Source organism: Cibotium barometz, chromosome 10 (genome assembly GCF_041138505.1).
Source record: "Cibotium barometz isolate CiBa-2024 chromosome 10, ASM4113850v1, whole genome shotgun sequence".
NCBI lineage: Eukaryota > Viridiplantae > Streptophyta > Polypodiopsida > Cyatheales > Cibotiaceae > Cibotium > Cibotium barometz.
In genome coordinates, this window is record NC_141055.1 from 29,130,557 (window position 1) to 29,154,328 (window position 23,772).

The 23,772-nt window shown below is 50.6% G+C and overlaps 2 pseudogenes across 1 annotated transcript in view; both read left to right on the plus strand.

Annotated features, from left to right (window-relative positions):
* Nucleotides 1-23,772, plus strand: part of LOC147634756 (uncharacterized) — a 148,743-nt pseudogene that overhangs the window by 51,638 nt on the left and 73,333 nt on the right. The gene's annotated exons all lie outside the window — the stretch shown is intronic.
* LOC147634757 (uncharacterized) lies at nucleotides 1,635-2,940 on the plus strand (annotated as a pseudogene).

Sequence of the window (23,772 nt, forward strand, 5' to 3'; positions counted from 1 at the left end):
CCCAAAAAATTTGGTGGAAATGCCCCAATGTCAACTGAATCTGCTTGTAACAATGAGAATGCCTGCAAATGCTGTAAAGAACCTGCAAATTGTGTCAATTTTTGCAAAATCCCCAAGATTCAGTGCAATTACGCACCGAATCAGGCAAAATCAGTGCCAATGTATGTCAATTTTACAATTTTGAGCTCAAGGATGAAAAGCCCCAAAATTAATGCACCCAATTTGCTAATAGTTGTTAGAAATTTTTGTAATTTTAAAAGAAATTAACAAAATAGCAAACTGGTTACTGTTTACTGCTGGCACTGAGTTCGAGGAGAGGGGAGGCGCACAGCACAGGTCAGGGCAGCATCAGATCTGGGCATCGTACGATGCAAGGCGACAGATCTGGATGGCGTACGACGTAGGTACAACCGATGCAGAGCCGTACAGGCAGCGCAGGCGACATATCTGGCGTCGGTGTTGGAAGTGGCGGCGGCGCTGCGCACAGGCGTAGATCTGGCTGGCGACGTTGGCAGCGGCGATGCACGCAGAGGGCGGCTCAGATCTGAGCGGCGGCAGCGAACAGGGGCGGCGGCGAATCTGAAGGTGCAGGATCTGAGGGGCGGTGGCAGGGAACAGTGGCGGTGGCGAATCTGTAGGCACAGGATAGGGCTGCGGTGCACAGTTGAGGGCGGAACCCTAACCCTAAACAGCAAAGCCCTTTTTCAGCAAAACCCTAACCCTAATCGGCAAACCCTAATGCAACAAAACCCTAACCCTAACCAGCTCTGATACCAATGTTGGGTATGAGGGAAGAAGCCTGCACACAGACACACACACACACACCAAATGCAAGAGAGAGCAGAATACACACACCAAATGCAAGAGAGACCAGAATCTATGAAGCTCAAGAGTGCTGGAAAAGATAGAGTAGTGTTAGCAGCAACTAAACACCACGGGCGGATACGGTGCAACTAGAGAAAGTCGAATTTGAGAAGCGTTAGCAGCAACTAAACACCACGGGCAGTACCTGGGCTCGAAAATTGGTACCACGGGCACCAGGCAGGCACAAAAATGTGCGCACAAGGACGCCAAGGGGCTGGACAGCCTCGCCAAGCTCCGTGCAGGTCTCTGTAGTAGGGGAGAAATGGTGACTAGCAGCAATAGGACATTTTTTTGATGGCAAAGTCAGATTTCAGTTGAGAGTGTTAGGGTGCTAGCTATGGAAAGCTTTTTGCTTCACGTTGTGCTTGCCTGGAGCTAGGGGACTTCCTTCTCAGGAAAAGCAACAGAGAAACGTGAAATTATTAGGTCCATGCACCAACCAAGGGACACTTGGGAGCCCCACCCACAGTTGGCACACTTTCATTAAGTGTGTGGGTGCCCATAAAGGGTTCCAACTTCCTAAGCCTCAACACACTTGAGCAGGGCCCTGGGGAACTTTATTTAATTAGACCCCTTGGGTACTCTTATAAGCTGGGCCCTTTGATTTTAATGCTAATGTTGCACAGGCGGAAGCATAGACAATACGAGAGAGAGGGAGCAAAGGAGATAGAGAGCTTGTGGACAAGATCACCTTTTATATTAGCATGAAGTTTTACAATGGCGATAGCTAGCAAGGGAAAGTGTTGCATTGTGCTTGGATGACCGCCGACATGGAGGGAGCCACCATGGGCCTTCTTGTTCACTTCATGAGAGAGGCCATAGCAGAGTTACGCGCTTCTCCTTCCATCGACGAGGAGAAGCGCGATGGTATGTTGGCCATTGTGGAGAAGAGATGGAAGTGGATGCGCAGACCTATCCATGGTCTTGCCGCTTTATTGCATCCGGCTTACAAATCACCCGCCCTCTTCACCAACGTGGAGCTACTTGAAGCCCGAGATGCTTACTTGCCCAAAGCATTGCCGGAGGATGCCATGGGAAGTTCCTTGAGGAGCTCATAAGCTACAATGACCAAAGGGGAGGAGCCGCGTTTGCATCTACTACCTGTTGGAAGAGGGAATCGCTTGTAAGGCCCCTCTTTTGGTGGGAGACATTTGGGTATGCGCTCTCAAGCCTCCAAAAGGTGGCTTTGAGAATCCTAGCTCAGGATTGCTCTTCAAGTGCATGTGAGAGGAACTGGAGTTCCTACTCACTTGTACACACAAAGTTACGTAATCGCTTGAGCACGCAACAGTTAGAGCGGCTAGTGTATTGCCGCGCTAACTTGCGCATGGTGCGCGCAATGCAAAAGATGGAATCAGCGAGACAGGTATAAGTTACAACTTATAAGTTATAAGTTATAAGCATTCAAATTTCAAACTTCAATGTTTATTGAAATTTGGAACCAAATTCTAATACATTGCTTGTCACTTGATCATTGTACAATGTAGGTGAATGTGGATGCATTCAAGCTCACAGGGGGCACTCTTGAGAGTGTAAACAAAGTGCAGGATGAGGAGGAGGAGAGGATCTATGCAGAGATCTATCGAGAGCTTGAGTCGTTTGATCCACGACCTACTCGCACTCGTCGTGGGCGTGGAGGTAATTGCAGAGGAGTGCAAGTAGGAAGCCGTGGATGCACGGTTCGTGGTGCTTCCATGGACATAGTGCATACCTATGTGCGGCGTGGATCGGGTAGCTCCACACTCGCTCTTGCAGATGAGGATGCTCCCTTTGGCTTCTCACATGAGCTTAGAGAGCCCGAGTTCGATGATGAGGGCAACCTTCTTAGCAATGGCGACTTCGGCGAGGCCACTGATGTGTCCTCTTCTCATGAGGATGATTTCAGGGAGAGCTCTGATAGTGATGCCTTTGTCTAGTCTCTCCTTGGGCCTTGGCTCTAGCCTCTCTTTTTGTACTCGCGCCTAGCGCGCATGATCGCATCGCACCTCTATACTTTATGTACTTTTGTTTGTCACTTCAAACTTGTTAAGTTGTTTTTAATGATATTTTGGTTTGAAACAACTTCTCTAGACTCTACCCTTCCAAATTGATTATGTCTATGTTTGTAGGTGTTCTTTAATTAAAAAAACCGTATTTTATCGTACGGTATCCCAAAATTTCATATCGTACCGAATATTCCCGTACGGTATCGTACCGTACGGTAATACCGTACCGTACGGTATCGTATTTTCGTACCGTGACAACTATGTGAGCGCCTGCCAGTGAGTCGTGAAGTTTGCTCTATCTTCTGACGAGTTTTGGTGCATGTGAAGAGGTGGTAAGTATATTGCACATGTTAGTTTAATACTTTAATCTCTAACCTTTTGATTTATAAGGTTGTATGTTCACATACACTTAAAAGTGGGCACCCACTTAGGGGCCAAGGTGGGGAGCCACACTTAAGTTGTGTGTGTGGGGGGGTGGGTGCATGGTCACCTACCCACACCCCCATGGAACTAGCCGCAGCCAGCCAAATCACAATAGTGCAACTCCCTCTCCAATCTCTACAAAAAGAAGCTCCACGACCACCCTTCGACACATGATTTGTGCGCCTCCATCCCCATCAGTTTTGCTGCGCTCCATCTCTTGCTGACGGCTGAACCTATTCCCACGGGCGGTTGGTTGTCGGGCTGCGCATACTCCTTTTCCAACAGACGGCTGCACAACAGTTGCACTTTTATTCCTTCTCTTCGCCAGGCAACCCTACAGGCGGCTGAGTATTTTTTTCCTAGAGGTTTTGTGAGGTTTCAACCGCGTTTTGAGGTTGAATTGTTTTGTAGGTTTCCAAACCACAAAACGCGTTGGAACTGGACGGCTCGCTGAAGCTCCCGCCCCCTCTCCCTGCTCGCGTTGTTGCATTGCGCCCATCGCCTTCCCTGCCTGCTCGCCCCCTCGCTTCCTCCTCGCTTCTTCCTTCTCCGCCTTCCCTGCATTGCCCGCCGCCTGCATTGCCCGCCGCCTTCATTGACCCCCGCCGCCTTTCGTTTAGCCCCCCCGTCTGCATTCGCTGCTGCGCCCCCCCCTTCCGCCTGCCTTCGCTGCCGCCCATAGCTCTGCTCGCCGCCTTCCTCTCCCGTACGCCCCCCCCCCCTTGTCTTCGCGCCCTCCTCCTCTCTGCAGCGACTCATTCCCCCCCCTCCGCCAGTTCGCTTTTTCCTCCCATCCCTCTTGCGCGCAGCCCCTGCCCTCCTCCCCCCCCTTTTTTTTTTAGGTTTTATCTCCTTCGCCTTCTCCCCCCCCCCTCCCTCCTTTCTCGCTTCCGCCCCCTGAGGGTTTTGTTTTCATTTTTCGCTCCGTATTCCGCCTCTCTGTGTGCAACTCGGTTCCAGCAGGTTCCCGCCTTCGCCGCAGCTTCAGACTCTGATGGAGGCTCCTCCCGCCCCGCCTTAGAGGGACTCATCCGCAGCCCCCTCGCCCGCCCCTGAGGACACCCCCATCAGGCTTTCTCTTTCGCCAGAAGAGGAAGCGAGCCTCACCGCAGAGGTGGAACGCCTCCAGGCTCATTCCACCATCTGCCGTATAGTCGGCACTCGCCCCAGCAGAGGGGAGATCAGGGATCTTCTTCAGGCCCGCCTTCTTGCAGATGTGGGCAAGATCCTGGATGTACAGCTTCTGGGCCGGGGACATTATCAGATCGAGTTCGAGGCCGCCCAGAGCGTTGCCAAGGTCCTTGCCATGAGTCCCCTTGACATCAGGGGTGCTCGGGCTATCTTCAGACCTTGGCAGCATGGATTTGACCCAGCAGCGGCGGAGCAGGGAGAGCGCCTCTTCCATGTTACAGTTTGTTTCCCTGGTCTCCGCCGGGAGTATCTTCCGCTCCTCTCCAGGCTCGGAGCATTGGTGGGCTCGGTACTAGAGACGGGCCCCTGCGCAGCTTCAGTGGTGGCTAGAGCAGCTGGGCTACCTTCGGTCAGAGTGTTGGTGTCTGACATCTCCTCCCTTCCTAAGGTCATTCAGCTACCTAGGATAGGGGGGGGGGGGTGGATAGATCAGAGAGTGGAGTTCTCGGGGCTCCCGAACCAGTGCTTCATTTGCAGGCAGGTCGGTCATCTGGCCAAGGCCTGCCCTCGCAGGAGACCTCGACCCTCACCACAGCAGCAGGCTACTGATGGCCCGCCCACAGATTCGGCTCGGCAGGCTGCCTCTGGGACACCTGCTCAGGCCACAAAGACCTCGGAGTGGCAGCCTGGACAGGGGCGCCGCCGAGGGAGACAGCCACAACAGCACGCCTAGAGACCGCTGCAGCAGCAGCCACAGTCTCAGCCTCACTGGGTTCCCGTGAGGAACAGCTTTGCTCCCCTTCAAGAGGAGACCCTTGCAGCGACTGAGGACCAGGAGATGCCAGCTCCCCCTCCTTCACCCCCCCCACCCCCGTCCCCTCCCACCGCCTCGCTTCCACCATCGCCTCCTCCCGTCCCCGCTCCGGTTTCGGCAGCGGCTCCCTCTCCACCTCCCTCGCCTCCCCCTCCTCCCCCTCCGCCCGCCTCACCTTCCCGGGAGACCCTGGCAGTTCCCTGGCGCTCACCTGCAGTCCGGAGAGCGCTGAGCACTGACCTCGCTCGAGCATCACAGAGGAGACCTATGCCGATTAGGGCCTCACGGATTTCATCTATCCGCAGTCGGCTGAGTCGCCTTGGCATTAGACAGCGCTCGGAGGCTTTTGATTATACCTTCACACAGCTTTTTGGAGCAGAGGGCCCCCATGAGCCAGCACCCATTCGAGTTCATGTAGTGATACCTCCGGCCCGCGGGGAGGAGGCACTAGACTCAGCGGTGGCCTTCTCGTTCCCTCTATGTGGACCTTGTGACCGGGAGTGGACTCAAGAGCTCGCTCTCAGCACTTTGAAGACTCAGGCAGTTGAGTTTTCTCATCACATGAGCGATCTGGAGGTGACAGATGTGATAGGCCGACTTTGGGAGTTGGCTCATTTTTTCTTGGATCCCGGGTGTGTGGATACCTCAGGGATTCGGCATTTGGTCGTGCGCATAGTGGCAGACTTGGCACGCGACCCTAGATATGTGAGTATACACGAGGTTGCTCTGTCAGAGCAGGAGGCAGTCGCCATGGGCCACAGCCACTGGCGCCTGATCCGGGATTCTTGCAGTACACCGGGTGGGCAGATTCGCAGCCGTTCGGATGGGGACTACTCTCCATCCAAGCCGCTTGCGAAGGCCCGCCGTACGGCTGAGACGGCCTCCACCTCAGCAGGGCATCCATGAGGATCATCTCATAGAATGTACAGGGCCTTGGCGGAGCACACTTTATACGCTATCGAGGTTGCTTGAGGCAGGAGCTTCAGAGATGCCTGGTTGGTGGCAGCATTGATATTTTGATGATGCAGGAGCACCACTTGGGTGAGAGCAGGATCCGGAGATATGGTTCGGTGATGCCTGGTAGATGGGACACTTTTTGGTCTGCAGGGTTTGGTCCTTTGGGTGGACAGGGAGGAGTATGCATGGTTATTGCAGATGTATGGCGGCAGGCCATTGTGGATCGAGGGATCATTGTGCCTGGTAGAGCACAGTATGTCATTCTGAGGATGCATGATGAGCTATTGGGTGTGCTCAACATCTATGCGCCCAATCATGCTAGTGCCAGAGCAGAGTTCTGGAATCAGGTTACAGATGCATTGCCAGAGGCCGCACATTGGTGTGTTGGGGGAGACTTCAACATGCTTGAGGACCCGGCAGATAGGGTGGGAGGCAGTCATGTTACAGTGCACGGCACGGAGCTTGCAGCTTGGGACCGGTTTTGCATGTCACTGAGGATCACTGATGCATGGCAGCATGGGGCTTTCTCCCGGTCTCAGGACAGTCTTAGTTTCTCTCGGTTGGATCGCCGGCAGGGAGGGACTAATCTATCACGGATTGATCGCTTTTATGTGGGCGACTGGTTAGGGGAGCGAGGGGGCTCCGTCGGCATTCTCGCTGGCACCTCATTTTCAGATCATGCGCCAGTTATATTGACATTGGAGGAGGGGACACGGAAGCCCAGCTAGCAGTTGAGGATCCCAGAGAGGGTACTTGCAGATCCCAGTCTCGCTGAGGACATTGAGAGGATCTGGCATGATAGTCAGTGCTCTGACCAGGATGCAGCGGGCCAGTGTGCCCAGGGACTCATTGATCTTAGCTCTTTTCTACACGCTGCAGCTTTGACACGACTGGGAGAGATTCGCGAGCGGGAGCAACGGCTGAGACGCAGCCTTGCTTCGCTACAGCGCCTTCAGGAGCAGCAGCCTGCATGTGAGTGGGTGGCGTCCCAGCTGCGCCAGGAGGTTAGAGAGGTAGAGGAGCAGAGACACGAGTTTTACTATCGTCGTCAGGCCTCTCAGTGGACGCAGCTTGGTGATAGAGTGACTGGAGAGTTTTTTGAGATCACTGGACCCCGTCATGCGCGAGCAGGAGTCCGCCAGCTTGGTAGACCGGATGGATCGGTAGCTACTGAGCTCGGGGAGATCAGAGCCATTGCCACTGCATTTTATAGTGACCTGCTTTCAGCGGAGCCAGCCACTGAGGATCGAGATGTTTGCAGACAGACTGTGTGGGCCCATGTGCAAAGGAGGGTCACAGACCATATGCGTACAGTTCTAGGTGCGCCTCTGTCAGAGATTGAGCTTGCCGAGGCCTTGAGGGTCCTGCCGGACATAGTTGCCCAGGGGAGGACGGACTGACGCCAGCCTTTTTTATGCGCTATTGGGACCTTTTGGGGCCAGGCCTCCGCAGGGGCTTTCAGCATGTTTTGGACACTGGGGTGATGCCGCAGAGCTTTTCAGAGGGCTTGATCTATCTTATCCCCAAGGGGGAGGGAGTATCAGATGACATTCGGCATTGGAGGCCTATTACGATCCTCAATACTGTCTACAAGGTCTTAGCAAAGGCCTTGAGTTTGAGGATCTAGCCCTTCCTGGGGGAGTTGATTCATGCTACTCAGACAGGATTTGTCAAGGAGCGTAGTATCCTTGACAACATCTTTACTTTCTGGGAGGCGACGGCCCGAGCTAGATTTCTTGGCGAGGACTTGGTCGTGATGCTTCTCGATTTTGAGAAGGCATACGATAGAGTTGATTGGGGATTCTTAGAGGGCACTATGCTTCGCCTGGGCTTTGAGCCAGGATGGATCAGAGAGGTGGCAGCTCTGTATTCCACAGCTCGCAGCCAGGTGCTGATTGCAGGAGGACGGGGGCCGAGTTTTGAGCTGACCAGATCAGTCCGTCAGGGGTGTCCTCTCGCCCCTTTCCTTTTTCTCTTCTTTGCGGAGGCTATGAGTATGTATTTGACGGCAGAGGAGGTTGGTTTGAGAGGACTTCAGCTCCCAGTCCGGGGGGAGGATTTGCTTGATGCTGAGTTTGCAGACAACACGGGCTTATTTTTGCATGGCCAAGAGGCCAATCTTATTCGGGCTGAGCAGTCGCTCCAGGTTTTTAGTGCAGCTTCGGGAGCATTGATCAATTGGCGCAAGACAGTGGCCTTTTGGATCAGTAGTGCTCCCACTCTGGCATGGAGCCCGGACCCCGGTTTTAGATGGATTCCTCCAGGCACAGCAGTGCGGTATTTGGGATGCCAGATTGGCCTCGATTTGTCACCTGAGCAGCAGATTGCCCGCTTCTTCTGAGCATTCGGAAGAAGCTATTGTATTGGAGTACAGCTCGACTATCCTTGGCTGGGAGGGTGGTGGTGGCAAATCAGGTGCTGTTAGCGACCATGTGGTACATTACGTCTTGCTGGATTTTCTCGAGCTCTTGCATCAGCCAGGTACAGAGGCTGATCAGGAACTTTCTGTGGTCTGGGCAGGACGGTCAGCCAGCTCGGGCAAAGGTTGCATGGGCAGTTATTACACTTCCGCTGGCTCGGGGCGGTTTGGGCATTATAGATCCAGTCGATCAGAGTAGAGCCTTATTGGGGAAGCTTATTGTTCGGGGGTTGCTTCCAGGCGCTGAGCCTTGGAAAGAGCTCCTCTTGCAGCGACTGCAGGCTCGGGCGCCCCCAGCAGGGGGTACTTGGGCACCAGAGATTCGCTGGATCTTCATAGAGATGAGGAGGACAGGCCTCAGTAGAGGATGGGAGGACAGATTTGCTTTGAGTATCCTGAGAGCTTGGGAGCTGCTGAGACCGGGGCTCTCTCAGCAGCCTCCTTCTTGTGTTGAGGAGCGGGCCTGGCAGCCGCTCGTCTGGAGCCCAGCGGTTCGCACGGAGCAGGGTCATATACTGGGTACTCGGCCTCGTCTAGCCTGGGGACCTTTAGCGGCAAGCCCAGCTCGTAGTTTTGGAGACTGGTAGGCTTTCTGCAGTCTACCAGAGGAGATCCAGGTGGAGAGGCTGAGTCACTTCAGAGGGGGGTTGATTATGAGGGATGATATACAGGAGGCACTCACAGAGGAGTGGTTCACGCCTCTCGAGCCAGTGGCCCCACGGTGGATGGGAGCCTTTACACAGTTGGAGATCCTGATTGCTGTCAGAGCTAGCACTGAGGATGGCAGATGCCTCTACTATGAGATTCAGGATGAGGGCAGACTCCAGAGAGTGGAGGTGGAGTCGCCTTTGGTTGCAGAGTGCACCTTTCAGAGGATTCGGGTAGTGGCTGCCGCTTCTCGGAAGTGGCATATTGACCCCGACCCTGCTGATGTGCTCCCGGATTGGCGCATATGGGCATATGCAGCGCGCCCCTTGGCCCGGCTACAGTGGGACCCCGGGGAGTACGAGTGGCATGATCCTTATGCATCCCTTGAGGCCACAGAGATCACCTTTTTCCAGTATACTGTTCGGCTGGGACGGCATATTTTGACGGCGAGGAGGACGGTTTCTCCAGCGGCAGCGGGGCATTGGCGACTGCAGGGACTCTCACAGGAGTTCCTGGAGGATTTCTGGGCTCGGCTCTGGGCTAGTCGGCAGGCCTGCAGGATCTCGGCTTTTCAGTGGCTGGTCGCCCACAGGGGCTCAGCAATTGGCACTTGGCTTGTTTACAGTGGTCTTCCGGCGGCCTGCGTCCGATGCGGCCACCCTATGGAGACACAGAGACATTGCCTTTGGGACTGCCCTCAGGCACAGCAGATTTGGCTGCGGATGCTGCGTATTCTGGCCCCCCTCTCTCCAGAGGGTATGTTTACGTGGGGTGCCGCTGCTTGGTCGACTTCGTCAGGGCCTGCTATGGGCTATGAGATGGAGCAGGGCAGTCAGGCCATCAGATTTATTAGGGGCCAGCCTCGCCTGGTTCCGGCACCGGATTTCTCGTCCGCCAGCTGGACACAGGAGAGGGATTTACGATGGGAGCTCCTCAGCAGCCTCACCATCTGGTTCACCTGGAGGGCCCGGTGCTTTACGGCCTTTGAGGGGAGATTGGAGCCACCAGCAGAGACTGTACGGGGGATTTGGCAGGAGTTGATCCACACCCTGCGAGGACAGTACGACCGCATCCGGGGAGACTCGGATGAGGCGATCTTACGGCGCCAGGCCTTTCACACCACTTGGCGCTGTGGCCCTTTCTACACCTTACACACGGGATCCCCCCGTTGGCACTACAGGCCACCTGTTTGGCTCTTCCCCCCCCCTATTGTATGATTTAGCCGCTCAGTTCTTTGTACTGATGCTTGTATTTTGCAGCACCTAGGGAGAGTCTCCCGGGCTGCCATGATGTATTCGCTGCTCTTATCTCGCTTAGGAGCAGGAGAGATCTTTTGTAGCCCTACGGGCGTTTTTATATAACTAATGAAAGGATCTTTTCTCGGAAAAAAAAAAACCCTACAGGCGGCTGTGTGTTTTCATACGTATAGTACTGACTGCTATCTTCACAAGCGGCTCGTACCCTTACTAGCAGACGGCGCTGTCCCTTTTGCAGGCGCCTGTGTGTACTACTGCGCCTGTTTTCCAGCGAGCAGCACTCTGCTCTCAGGCGGCTGCACTACTGGTTGCTGCGCAGCATACTACAGCAGCCAGCTGTGTGACCATCACCAACAGACCGTGAGCGTACTTCTCCAACACGCTGCACTCTGCAACCGGGCAGTTGTTCCACCACCAGCAGGCCACGCTCCAGCTACTTAGGTGGCTGTACCTTTCATGCGAAGCTGCTTCTGTTGGTAGCTGTGTTCCTACAAGAGGACTTTACACCTCCTAAGGTGGCTGCTCCATTTCCTTTTTTTGCAAGAGGTTGCACTTCTTTTCCATTGGTGGCTACAAGACGACTTTACACCTCCTAGGTGGCTACACCTTCTACACAGATACATCCGGCTATTGGTCTTCCATCTTCAATCTTCAAGTAAGTGAATTTTCAGATTTAAGTAAAGTATTTTGTGATAAATCTGATAAGGGACTCTCTCCACGGCAACACCCGTTCGGTGCCGGGTAGTCCAAGCTCTTGGAGAACCACGGTCCAAAGGTGCTGAGATCGGGAGAGCCAGGCGTTAGTACGAGAGCGCCTGTTTGTGCGTGGTCTTGGAACACCAGTGGGGCGCTCTCCGCGGAGTCCAGTGAAAGCACAGGACCGTAGAGACTGGACCACACAAGTGGTCACTCTGCTTCGAATATCGACTTCGAGCCTATTTGTTTTGGTACTGTATTCATTTGTACACAGACATCATCTGGTTCTTGGAACCCATGGAGCATTGTATTTGTTAAATACTCCCAATAAATATGGGCCTACAGGGTGAGCATCTCATATATGCAGTAGATTCTTTGGCTCCTTTTCTTGCACACCTGTTTAACAGGGCACTAGCAGAGGGTTTGCCTAAGGAGTGGACAGTGCACACCATTATGCGATCCACAAAACAGGGGAAATGCTCGATCCGAGCAACTACAGGACGGTTATGGTTGGCCACGTGTTGGCCAAACTCTATGGTGCAATGTTGGAGCAAGAGCTTAGCTTATATGCTGAGCGAGCAAGTTTACGCTCATCACGGCGGCAGGCAGGCTTCAGGAGAGCTTTCTCTACCACTGACCATGTATTCACTTTGAGATGTATGATTGATCAGACCAGAGTGAGGAAGAGAATGCTCTATTGTTGTTATGTGGATTTCCGCAAGGCATTTGACACAATACCACGAGAGAGGCTCTTTCAGCGCCTGCAATCTCTTGGCATACCAGCAGATATGACATGGGGCATCTATAAATTATATGAGCAGGTTTCTGGGTGAGTCAGATGCCCAGGAGGTATGTCCGAGACTATTGCTAGCACCAATGGTGTGAAGCAAGGATGCCTACTTTCCCACCCACCCTTGCTGAGGCCCCCAAGGCAGCAACATAACTTTCTCTCTCTCTCTCTCCCCCGCCTGCTGCCTATCTTTCTCTCTCTTCGCAACAGCCCCCTCTGGCCTCTCTCTCTGTGGGAAGCGCTGCAGACACGCACAGAGCTCTTCCTATGGCCAAGGGTTAATTAATTTTTAACCCGAAACCAGCATTTTTCAGCCCAAGACAAGATGGAGAGGATTGACATTGAAGACCTGATCGAGGCAGCCATCCAACAACACAAGAAAGAGACGGACAATGCAATTAATATGGTCAACCGGAGCCTTCTTGACAAAGTCAAGAAGCTTGAAGCGCGGATAGCAGCCCAAGATGTAGAGATCGCAAATCTCAAGATAGAGATAGAAGAAGCACGTGCTCAACATAAGCTTGAGGAAGGTGAAATTCAGCCCGTCATGATGGAGGAGCTGAATACCATCAAGGCCCAAGTGAGAACACTGCAAGAGGGAGAAGAAAAGAAAGCCCGGGAGACCTCCTCGTGGGTGGAGGTGCTCACGAAGACGCAAAAGCAAGTAGATAAAGTGGAGAAATGGATAGAAGTGGTCAAGCAAGGTAAGAACAAGGAGGCCGAAAGCACATCTACCTCGAAGATTATCAACCTAACCATTGAGGAGGAACAAAGAAGAAAGACAAGGGAACTTCATCTGCGGATCACGGGGCTTAAGGACGGTGACAATGTAGAGGAGGAAGCCAAAGATTTATACACACGCATGGGCATTTCGAAGCCTGCACACACGGGGGCTTGGAGAGTGGGCAAGAAAGACAAGAATGGAGGAGAGAGCTCTCATTTTACGCTTTCCCTCCTTGGAGGCCAAGAAGGATTTCTTGGCCAAGCACTCCGCCCTTAAGAAAACGGGCATCTTTTTAGGAGATGACCTCACCTTGGCATAGCTAGCACATATGAGGGAGTGCATGCCGGAGATTAGGGCAGCCAGAGAAAAAGGGAAGCTAGCATTTTACAGAGGAGGCAGAGTGGTGATACTAGAGAGACGCAACACCTGATAGTGCGAGACCTATGGGACCAGTCTGAGACTTGCAGTATGGAACTGCAACGGAGCATTGAGACGGGATGTGGGGGCCTTTGAGGGCAGCTTCAGAGATAGGGACATCATCTTCTACTCGGAGACACATCATGCCCCAGGCAGCACATTACCGAGAGTGGCGGGATACAGATGGGAGACGACTTGTAGACAGGAGGCCCGTTCGAAGCATGGTGGTCGCGGATCCAGAGGAGTTGCACTTCTTTTTAGAGAGGAGCTTCAGCCACTCATCCATGTTATGCGCCGTGATGAGAGCGCGACGTACATGTGGGTCAAAGAGAGGGCAGATGAGGGTAGACCCCTATACATTGCTATATGTTACTTTCCACCCAACACATCTCATTATGCAGCGCCCAAGGGGCAATCTCCATATATGATTCTAGATGAGGACATATGGGAGTTCTCCAGGGAGGGAGATGTTATACTTGGGGACTTTAATGCTGGAACGGCTCAGTACCAGACCTCCTTCTTTGACACTTCGGAGGAGATGTTGAGAGAGATAGATGTGAAGGAGATGTGTTTGACCCGGAGATCACAGGATGAGGTGGAGTGTACTGAATATGGGAGATACCTCTTGGAGATGGGGACTGCACATGGGCTGGCCATTTTAAATGGCCTAGAGAGGTAATGTTGAGGCGGCGGACATGCCTCATCTTCTCCTCCTCAATGGTGGTGTGAATGATTTGGTGTTCTTCCCTTTGAGTCTCCTCCCTCACTTCTTTACGGATGTTCTTCTTCACCACCTCAACCCATCCTGACTGCTTGGCTTCGAGCTTTCCCTCCATGTCCTTTGTGATCTCCTTGGAGATCTCTTCTTTGATGGCCGTGAGAGTGTTGTCATTGATCTCCCCTTCTTCCTTCTCAGTATTCTTGATGGCTACCATTTCCACTTTCAATGCACTCACCTCCTCCTTGAGTGCCGCGTTCTCTTGTTCGAGGTTTGTGACCCGTGCTTCGAGAGCCATGATGTGCCGGTGTAGTTTGTTCTCTACCTCATTGAGGTTGGAATCTGATGTCTTCTTGTTCTCCTTGATTAGTGCCTTCATTGCCATCTCGAGGGCCTCGAGTTTCTCTTGGAGACTCGGGGCCATTCCTCCAGATCACTCTGCAGTCCTTCCCACAGGCAGGGAGGGAGAGAGAGAGAGAGAGAGTTATGTTGCTGCCTTGGGGGCCTGAGCCAGTACCGAGGCGAGCAGGGACGGCGAACAGCAGCAAAAGGGTGTGGGCGGCGAGCACGGACGGCGAACAGAGGCGAAAGGGTGCGGGCAGCGAACAGAAGGCGGCGAGCAAGGACGGCGAACAGCAGCGAATAGTTGCGGGCAGCGAACAGAAGGCGGAGGGGCGAAGCGAACAGTAGCGAGGCACCAGTACCGAGGCGAGCAGGGACGGCGAACAGCAGCGAAAGGGTGCCGGCAGCGAACAGAAGGCGGCGAGCAAGGACGGCGAACAGAGGCGCTAGTAGCGAGGCGAGCAGGGATGGCGAACAGAGGCGAAAGGGTGCGGGCAGCGAACAGAAGGCGGCGAGCAGTAGCGAGATAGAGAGAGAGAGAGAGAAAGAAAGATTATATTAACGTCTACGGAAGGTTGAAATCGGCCTATGACTGATGGAGTATACACCGCAGAGATCTACAGCTTGTTGAGTGCAGAGGATCCACAGAGGCCTTTAGCAGAGCTCACACAGATCCTGACAAAGGCTTTACATACAGCTGTAGCGACGGCCTTCCCACACATGCAGCCCACAGTACGACCACGTCCTGGGAGCATGCCCCAGAATAGTTGGTATGATGATGACTGTAGGGAGCTCAGAGCTCGGCTACAGAGAGAGGTGGCCACAGGTGTTACTACATATAGACAGTCACGCATCATCTTCCGATCCCTCATTCGGTGGAAGAAGAGAGCATTCTTAGCTCGGCTGGAGAAAGACATCTATCAGTTGTTTTTGAGTCGGGATTTTGGGGAGGCCTGGAGATTGCTTAGAGTGCACCCCCCGCCTCCGGCATTACCTCTCCAGATACATGGGGCGAGTATGCAGCCTCCGTCTACACAGTACCAGAGCAGCCACCACTACCGAACCCTCCAGAGCCTTGTCCACCCACTTCTACCTTCTTCACAGATGGTGAGGAGGACCATCAACAGATTGCATACAGGGAGGACACAGGATCATGAGGGCATTGTAGCCGAGCATTTCATACATGCTAGAGATATGATTGCTGTCACAAACCCCTATATTCTAGGGACATGTGGATGCGTGTCAAACCTAGAAACATGCGGATGCATGTATGTATTATACTTGGGCATGTGTATGGATCATATGAGTGGATGCATATGAGTCCAAGGACATGGCAGGACATTTGTGGACTTTCGGGCGATGCCCGTGTGGATTCCGGCCATGCACACATGGTGTGTTATGATGGCAGGCGGAATATTTTCAAGTACAAGAATGATGATAGGTGGTTCTCCAAGTTTCAATGTGCACAATGCATAAATGATGCATGCCATAACTTTATTTTACTTTGTGTGACATTGTCTTGCTGCCTGGACAATGCTTGTTATTTTGGCTTGTGAAGTCCGAGGGACCAAGGACGCCCGGGCACCTTGTGGACACGTGTGTGCACTCCTGTTTGGGCCTAAAACTGTGGGCTTATGGGTTTTGCAGGTGGCAAGTGCGTCCACACTCAATTTGCAGCTTATTTCATTTACTACTAAAGTTCATGGGTTTGCAGGTCCACACTCATTAATAAGTGGCTGGACAACTTATAATGCGTTCGCATTTGGTTGGACCAAAATTAATGAAGTCCGGACAGCTTATGGCCATTTCCCATTCGGTTGGACCTAAACTTATACAAACAGGACAAATGGAGCACTATGGGCTGGACACCTACCTGGACACCTTATGGGGACACATGTCAGCCTGTATGTGTACCCACCAGGCCCCTTAGGTGGCACTGGAAAAAGGCGCCTCCCTCAAGAGGCCTTTTGGGCTGTTTTATTCACTATTCAACACATTGGAGAGCTGGTTGGAGCTTTGGGAGTTGCTACAGGGCTGGTTGCTTGCTTCCCGGACTCACACAAGCTTGGACAACGATCCCCACACTCTTCTAAAGGGCTGGTTGGTAAATTTCAGACCTGCAATTTCTGGTTATTGCGAGTTTTGGGCTGATTGCGAGTTTTGGGCTGGTTACAGGTGTCCAAAGTCAATTTGGACAATACAGGACAGCTCTAGGGACCTCCACAGGGCTGTAGGACCCCTTACAGGTGGATTTCTCGCGATAGAAAGTTGCTGTTTTGGACTGGTTATTGCACAAAACAGGCCGGACAGCAATGGAATATGTGAGCATGGATGTGTCTCAAGGATTCCTAGTGTAATAGGTGCTTAGGGCAAGCATTGGGGACACTTGCTCGCGGAGAACACAGGTTTCTGGATCAGTTTCTCGCGTGGAAACAGGGCCTAAAGATCCATTTACATCTTGTGCAGGGCGAAGTACCTGTGAGGATTGTGATACTCTTGTGCAGGGCGGATGTACCTGTGAAGAGGCTTGTGCAAGGCGGATGTACCTACAGATTCTCTTGTTTGAAATGTATTCATTCATGATGTATTTGGAAGAATCAGGTGCAGGCTGGAGGTGAATCCCCAGGCACCCGTAATCTTGTACTTTGCAGACTCTTTTGGTAATATAACCTAAAGGGGAGGGGTCAGCCTATCATCGGCCCCTTTATGTGGTGTACTGTCATTTTCAGCTTTGTGGTTGTAATGCTCAAGTGTTAAGTGCTCAGAATCTTGTTCACATTTATACGAGTCCAATACACGCGTCCGCCTCCCGTTACATTGGTATCAAAGCTCAGTTTTTCCCCTCATTGGAAAACGGTCTGAGGCTTGGAATCATAAGTGGTGACCTGATTTGAGTGTCATGGACAGCCACATTTCTGACAGAGTGGAGAACACACAGGACCGTGAATTTCATGGTACAAGGGATGCAAGAGATGCTGCAGGCAATGATGTCTATGGAGATGCAGGTACTCATGACACTATGCATTCTGATTTGGAATCTTTGAGGCGTCAAGTGCGACGCTATAGGGCTGAAGCCGAAGAGCTTAGGTCATTGAAAAATGACCCGGATGTACAAAGGGTGTTGGCTGCGAAGGCAAAGGCTTCGGTCCATGAAGTCACTTTTGAAGCAATTGCAAAGGAAATGGATGTTGAGAAACCCCGAGAGCTTGCACTTGCATACCTAATGGTTAAGGGTGATGTATACACTGAAGCAGATGGTAGTTTGGCTTTCAAGAAGCCACCCCTCATGGCTGCCCGTGGTGATGCACATGATGCACAACAAGCAGAAAGAGCACAACAAGTGCCAAATGCTGAAAGGACGAGTCCCTAGTGCTAGGCTTGATGCAGGTCAAGAGAAGAGTAAGGATGAAGGATCCTCTACTCATTCCCGCTTTGCTCCAAGAAGACATATCCGTTCTCGTGTTGAGCTTTCCACTCATTTGGAGAGTGTGGCTCAAGAGAGAACGAAGAGGGATCGTGAATCTTCATCACGGCATCATCATCATGCAGATGAACAGGATGTACATAGGGATGCATATAGAAGGAAGAAGCCTCGAGAGTTCAAGTCCGGTGACAAGGATGTAAAGTTTGAAAACTTTCAGGGACGGATGGACTCTACCAAAGCACTTGCTTTGATTAGACAGTTTGAGATAGCTTTTTGCAATGAAGACTTTTCGGAAAAGTCTATGCTCAGGCATGTGGGAATGCATCTCAAGGATACGGCAAGTGATTGGTGGCTTGCAAAAAATACTTGATGGAAGTGCTGCCCCAACTTGGTCTTCTTTCAAAATTCAGTTTTATGATCAATTCTTACCACCAAACTTTGCAAAGGATGTACGCAAGGAGTGGGATTGGCTGTCCCAAGATGAGGGAGAGTCCGTTGCTTCATACATAGCAAAGTTTTGGAAAGTCCTTCTCAAGGTTACTCCCTTCATGAATATTGGAGAGGATGAGAAGAAGAGAAAGTTTGAATCGGGGCTCCATCACATCATTCAACAAAGCTTGGGAGTGTACCCAAATAAGACCATACAAGAGCTTATACACTCAGCCATGATTGCGGAGAACTTGCACATAAAAGCACCCACAAATAAGCCATTTGCTGGTCAAAACAAGAGCAAATTCAGGGCTGGTGATGACGAGAAAAAGGGTGGACAGCCACCTAAGAATGCTCCCAAAGATGGCCGAGATGCAAAGGATGACTCCGAAAAGAAGCCGGGGGGTAAACGCCACAATTTTGGACTCTCAAAACAGCAATTGGAAGAGTACAGGAAGGCTGGAAAATGCTTTAAGTGTGGCAGTAAAGATCATATATATCCTAAATGCCCATAGAATCCTAAGAATGCTCAGCCTAATGTGGAAAAGCCTCTTGTGAATGTTATACCCGATGTGCAGGGTAATACAGGACATGAGCCCAAGAGTAGAGTCATATGCAAGGCTTGAGGCAAATTGAAGGATCAGCCCGCTTTGTTTCTTTTTGATGATGCTTCCACAGATAACTTTATATCCGTACAGATGGCTGCCGCCATAGGTCTCAATGTGGAAGACATGGGAATGCAAATGAATGCAGATGCCGCCTTTGAGAGCAAACAGGTTGATGTAACTCCGGTCATTGGTAAGCTCCGTGTACAAATACAGGACTACCTCGACCATGAGAGCTTTTTAGTGGCTCCTCTTACAGGTTGTGATGTTTTGTTGGGGATGCCCTGGCATCACCGTTTAGAGCCTATTAAGGCTTACAAAGAGAAGAAAATCAGCTTTGTACATAGAGGCCGTGAGCAGTCTATACATGCTGGTACTACTGGAAGTACCATACCTCTTGTAAGCCATGTACAAATTAATAAGGCAATAAAGAAATCAGCTTGTTCTTACTTGGTTTTTGTACGTGATACCACTGAACATTCTAGTGTTGATGTTAGTACATTAGATCAAGACAAGCTTAACTTTTTGAATGAGTTCAAAGATTGTTTTGCGAATGCTTTGCCAGCAAGGTTGCCACCAGAGAGGCCGGAAGATCATTGCATAGATCTAATTCCCGGTAGCTCTCCACCTAATAGGCCACCATACAGGGTGAGTGCTAGTCAACAAGAAGAGATTATGGCACAGGTGAATGAACTTTTGGAAAAGGGTTTGATTCGACCTAGTTCCTCGCCATATTGCTCGCCGGTACTTCTTGTTCAAAAGAAGGATGGTACTTACAGGATGTGTGTTGATTACCGTGCCCTCAATAAGATAACCATCAAGAATCGGTTTCCGATTCCGCGTATTGATAACATCTTGGACAAGCTTGAAGGTTCGGCATGTTTCAGCCGAATAGACCTCAAGAGTGGGTATCATCAAGTGAGAGTGGCACCTCAAGATGTACACAAGACTGCATTCAAGACAGCCTTTGGTCTTTATGAGTTTTTGGTGGTCCCTTTTGGCCTTACAAATGCACCCGCTACCTTCAACAGGATGATGGACAGGGTGTTCAGAAAGCATAGAAAGTTCACGGGTATATTCTTTGATGACATTATTGTATTCTCAAAGAATGAAGCCCAACATCGTGAGCACCTAGCTATTGTGTTTAAAGAGCTTAAGGAAAATCAGCTCTACATAAATGCAAAAAAGAGTGAATTTTTCCTCCCAGAGATTCACTATCTTGGTCACATTGTATCAAAGGATGGTGTGCGCATGGATCCCGCAAAGATACAAGCCATGCAAGAATGGCCAGAGCTGAAATCAGTCCATGAAGTGAGGAGCTTCCTTGGTTTATGTGCTTACTACAGGAGATTCGTCAAGCATTTTGCTTTCATTGCCGCTCCCTTACATGAGTTAACGAAGAAGAAAGCAATCTTTAAATGGACACAAGAAGAGAGAGATGCCTTTCAAAAGTTGAAGAGTGCAATCATCTCGGGACCGGTACTCATTATTCCGGATTTGCACAAACCTTTTGTGGTGGATTGTGATGCATGTGGGGACTGCATAGGGGCTGTTTTGAACCAAGAAGGACATGCTATTGCCTATGAGAGCAGACGCTTGCAACATGCAGAGCTTCACTTACAAGTTTATGAGAAGGAGTTGTTGGCTGTAATTCATGCCCTTACTATTTGGAAACACTATCTTTTAGGGCCTGATTTTATGGTCAAAACTGATCATCAAAGTTTGAGATACTTTTTGACTCAAAGTAAGCTCTCAGAGACGCATATGAGATGGGCAAATTTCCTCTCAATGTTTCATTTTCAGATTTTACACACTCCAGGGAAAAAGAATGTGGTGGCAGATGCCTTATCTAGACGACCACAGGTTCATGCTATTACAGTTGCATACCATGAGGACTTATCGGATATGCGTAATATTTATCATATGGATGAGGATTTTGCACATGTATGGGCTGATTTGCAAGACGGTATTGCTGTCCCATCTTATGTCATAAGAGATGGATATTTCATGATGCAAAATCGTATGTGTGTGGTAAAGAACCTTCACCATAAGGTTATGGATGAGTGCCATGCTCCTCCATATGCAGGTCATAGAGGCATTTTGGCCACAGCACAAGCTTTGGAGAGGTATTTCTTTTGGCCAGATATTCGCAAGGATATTGAAGCATATGTACGTGAATGTATGGTATGTCAAAAGGTCAAGTTTGATCGACATAAAGCACCTGGATTGCTCCAACCTTTGCCTATACCAAACGAACCATGGGAAAGCATTGCTATGGATTTCATTATGGATTTGCCAAGGACGCCACAAGGAAATGATGCTATTTGGACCATCATTGACAGGTTTAGCAAGCAGGCACATTTCATTCCCGTGCGCAAGACAATGAAGCCAGATCATATGGCTAGGATGTTTTTGGCACAGATATTCAAACACCATGGCATGCCTAAATCTATTGTGGGGGATAGAGATCCTAGAACCACAAGCTTATTTTGGCGCGCATTGTTTGACAATATGGGTACAAAGCTGAACTTCTCATCAACTTACCATCCACAGACAGATGGGCAAAGTGAAATAGCAAATTCAGCCGTCCTCGACTTGCTGAAATCTTATGTATCCGACCGCAAATCGGATTGGGAGAAGTATTTACCACTTGTGGAGTTTGCCTCCAACAATACGGTACATACTTCTACGGGCAAGGCGCCCTTTGAGATTATCTATGGCAAGGTGGTACTACCACCCATCCTTCGTACAAAGGATGAGATTTTTTGCAGCAGATGAGTATGTCAGAGACTTGGATACTGCATTTGCACAGGTACGGATAGCCATAGAGAGGTCTCAAACCAAGATTAAAAAGGCAGCTGATAAGCATAGAAGAGATGTACAATTCAAACAAGGTGATTGGGTCTTGCTGAAATTTGAAAAGGCACGCCTTCGGAAGAGGCCAGGGAAAGAGGGAAAGTACCCTAAACTTTCCAACAGGTACTATGGACCTTTTCAGATCTCGGAGAAGATCAATGATGTTGCATTTCGGCTTGTACTCCCAGATCATTGGAACATGCATAATGCTTTTCATGTGAGCCTATTGAGGCCTTATGTGGGACCGACACCGTTTGAGCCGGTTTTGGAAGACCCACCCGAGGTGGATGAGCTGGAAGAGATTCTTCAACCTGAACAGATTGTTTTTCACAAGGAACGAAAGCTTGCGGGAGGCAAACTTGTTCGTAGGTACCTTGTGAAGTTCAAGAATTATTCAGCTTTGGATGCGAAATGGATAGATGAGGCCTACTTCGAGGATTACCCAGATCTTTTGAAGGCCTATCTGGAGGCTTTTCAGTTGCGGTCAACTGATTAGAAGCCGGGGGGATGTCACAAACCCCTATATTCTAGGGACATGCGGATGCGTGTCAGGCCTAGAAACATGCGGATGCATGTATGTATTATACCTGGGCATGTGTATGGATCATATGAGTGGATGCATATGAGTCCAAGGACATGGCAGGACATTTGTGGACTTTCGGGCGGTGCCCGTGTGGATTCCGGCCATGCACACATGGTGTGTTATGATGGCAGGCGGAATATTTTCAAGTACAAGAATGATGATAGGTGGTTCTCCAAGTTTACATGTGCACAATGCATAAATGATGCATGCCATAACTTTATTTTACTTTGTGTGACATTGTCTTGCTGCCTGGACAATGCTTGTTATTTTGGCTTGTGAAGTCCGAGGGACCGGGGACGCCCGGGCACCTTGTGGACACGTGTGTGCACTCCTGTTTGGGCCTAAAACTGTGGGCTTATGGGTTTTGCAGGTGGTAAGTGCGTCCACACTCAATTTACAGCTTATTTCATTTACTACTAAAGTTTATGGGTTTGCAGGTCCACACTCATTAATAAGTGGCTGGACAAATTTATAATGCGTTCGCATTTGGTTGGACCAAAATTAATGAATTCCGGACAGCTTATGGCCATTTCCCATTCGGTTGGACCTAAACTTATACAAACAGGACAAATGGAGCACTATGGGCTGGACACCTACCTGGACACCTTATGGGGACACATGTCAGCCTGTATGTGTACCCACCAAGCCCCTTAGGTGGCACTGGAAAAAGGCGCCTCCCTCAAGAGGCCTTTTGGGCTGTTTTATTCACTATTCAACAAATTGGAGAGCTGGTTGGAGCTTTGGGAGTTGCTACAGGGCTGGTTGCTTGCTTCCTGGACTCACACAAGCTTGGACAACGATCCCCACACTCTTCTAAAGGGCTGGTTGGTAAATTTCAGACCTGCAATTTCTGGTTATTGCGAGTTTTGGGCTGGTTACAGGTGTCCAAAGTCAACTTGGACAATACAGGACAGCTCTAGGGACCTCCACAGGGCTGTAGGACCCCTTACAGGTGGATTTCTCGCGATAGAAAGTTGCTGTTTTGGACTGGTTATTGCACAAAACAGGCCGGACAGCAATGGAATATGTGAGCATGGATGTGTCTCAAGGATTCCTGGTGTAATAGGTGCTTAGGGCAAGCATTGGGGACACTTGCTCGCGGAGAACACAGGTTTCTGGATCAGTTTCTCGCGTGGAAACAGGGCCTAAAGATCCATTTACATCTTGTGCAGGGCGGAGTACCTGTGAGGATTGTGATACTCTTGTGCAGGGCGGATGTACCTGTGAAGAGGCTTGTGCAGGGCGGATGTACCTGTGTGTAGGGCAAATGTACCTACAGATTCTCTTGTTTGAAATGTATTCATTCATGATGTATTTGGAAGAATCAGGTGCAGGCTGGAGGTGAGTGATGAATCCCCAGGCACCCGTAATCTTGTACTTTGCAGACTCTTTTGGTAATATAACCTAAAGGGGGGGGGTCAGCCTATCATCGGCCCCTTTATGTGGTGTACTGTCATTTTCAGCTTTGTGGTTGTAATGCTCAAGTGTTAAGTGCTCAGAATCTTGTTCACATTTATACGATTCCAATACACGCGTCCGCCTCCCGTTACAATTGCAGACTTGCTAGCTCTCATGTTTAATAGAGCCATGTGTGAGGGGTTTCTTGGGACTTGGAGTACTTCCACGATTGTGCCGGTACTCAAGTCTGGAGATCCGAACCTGCCGACTAACTACCGCACCATTATGATTGG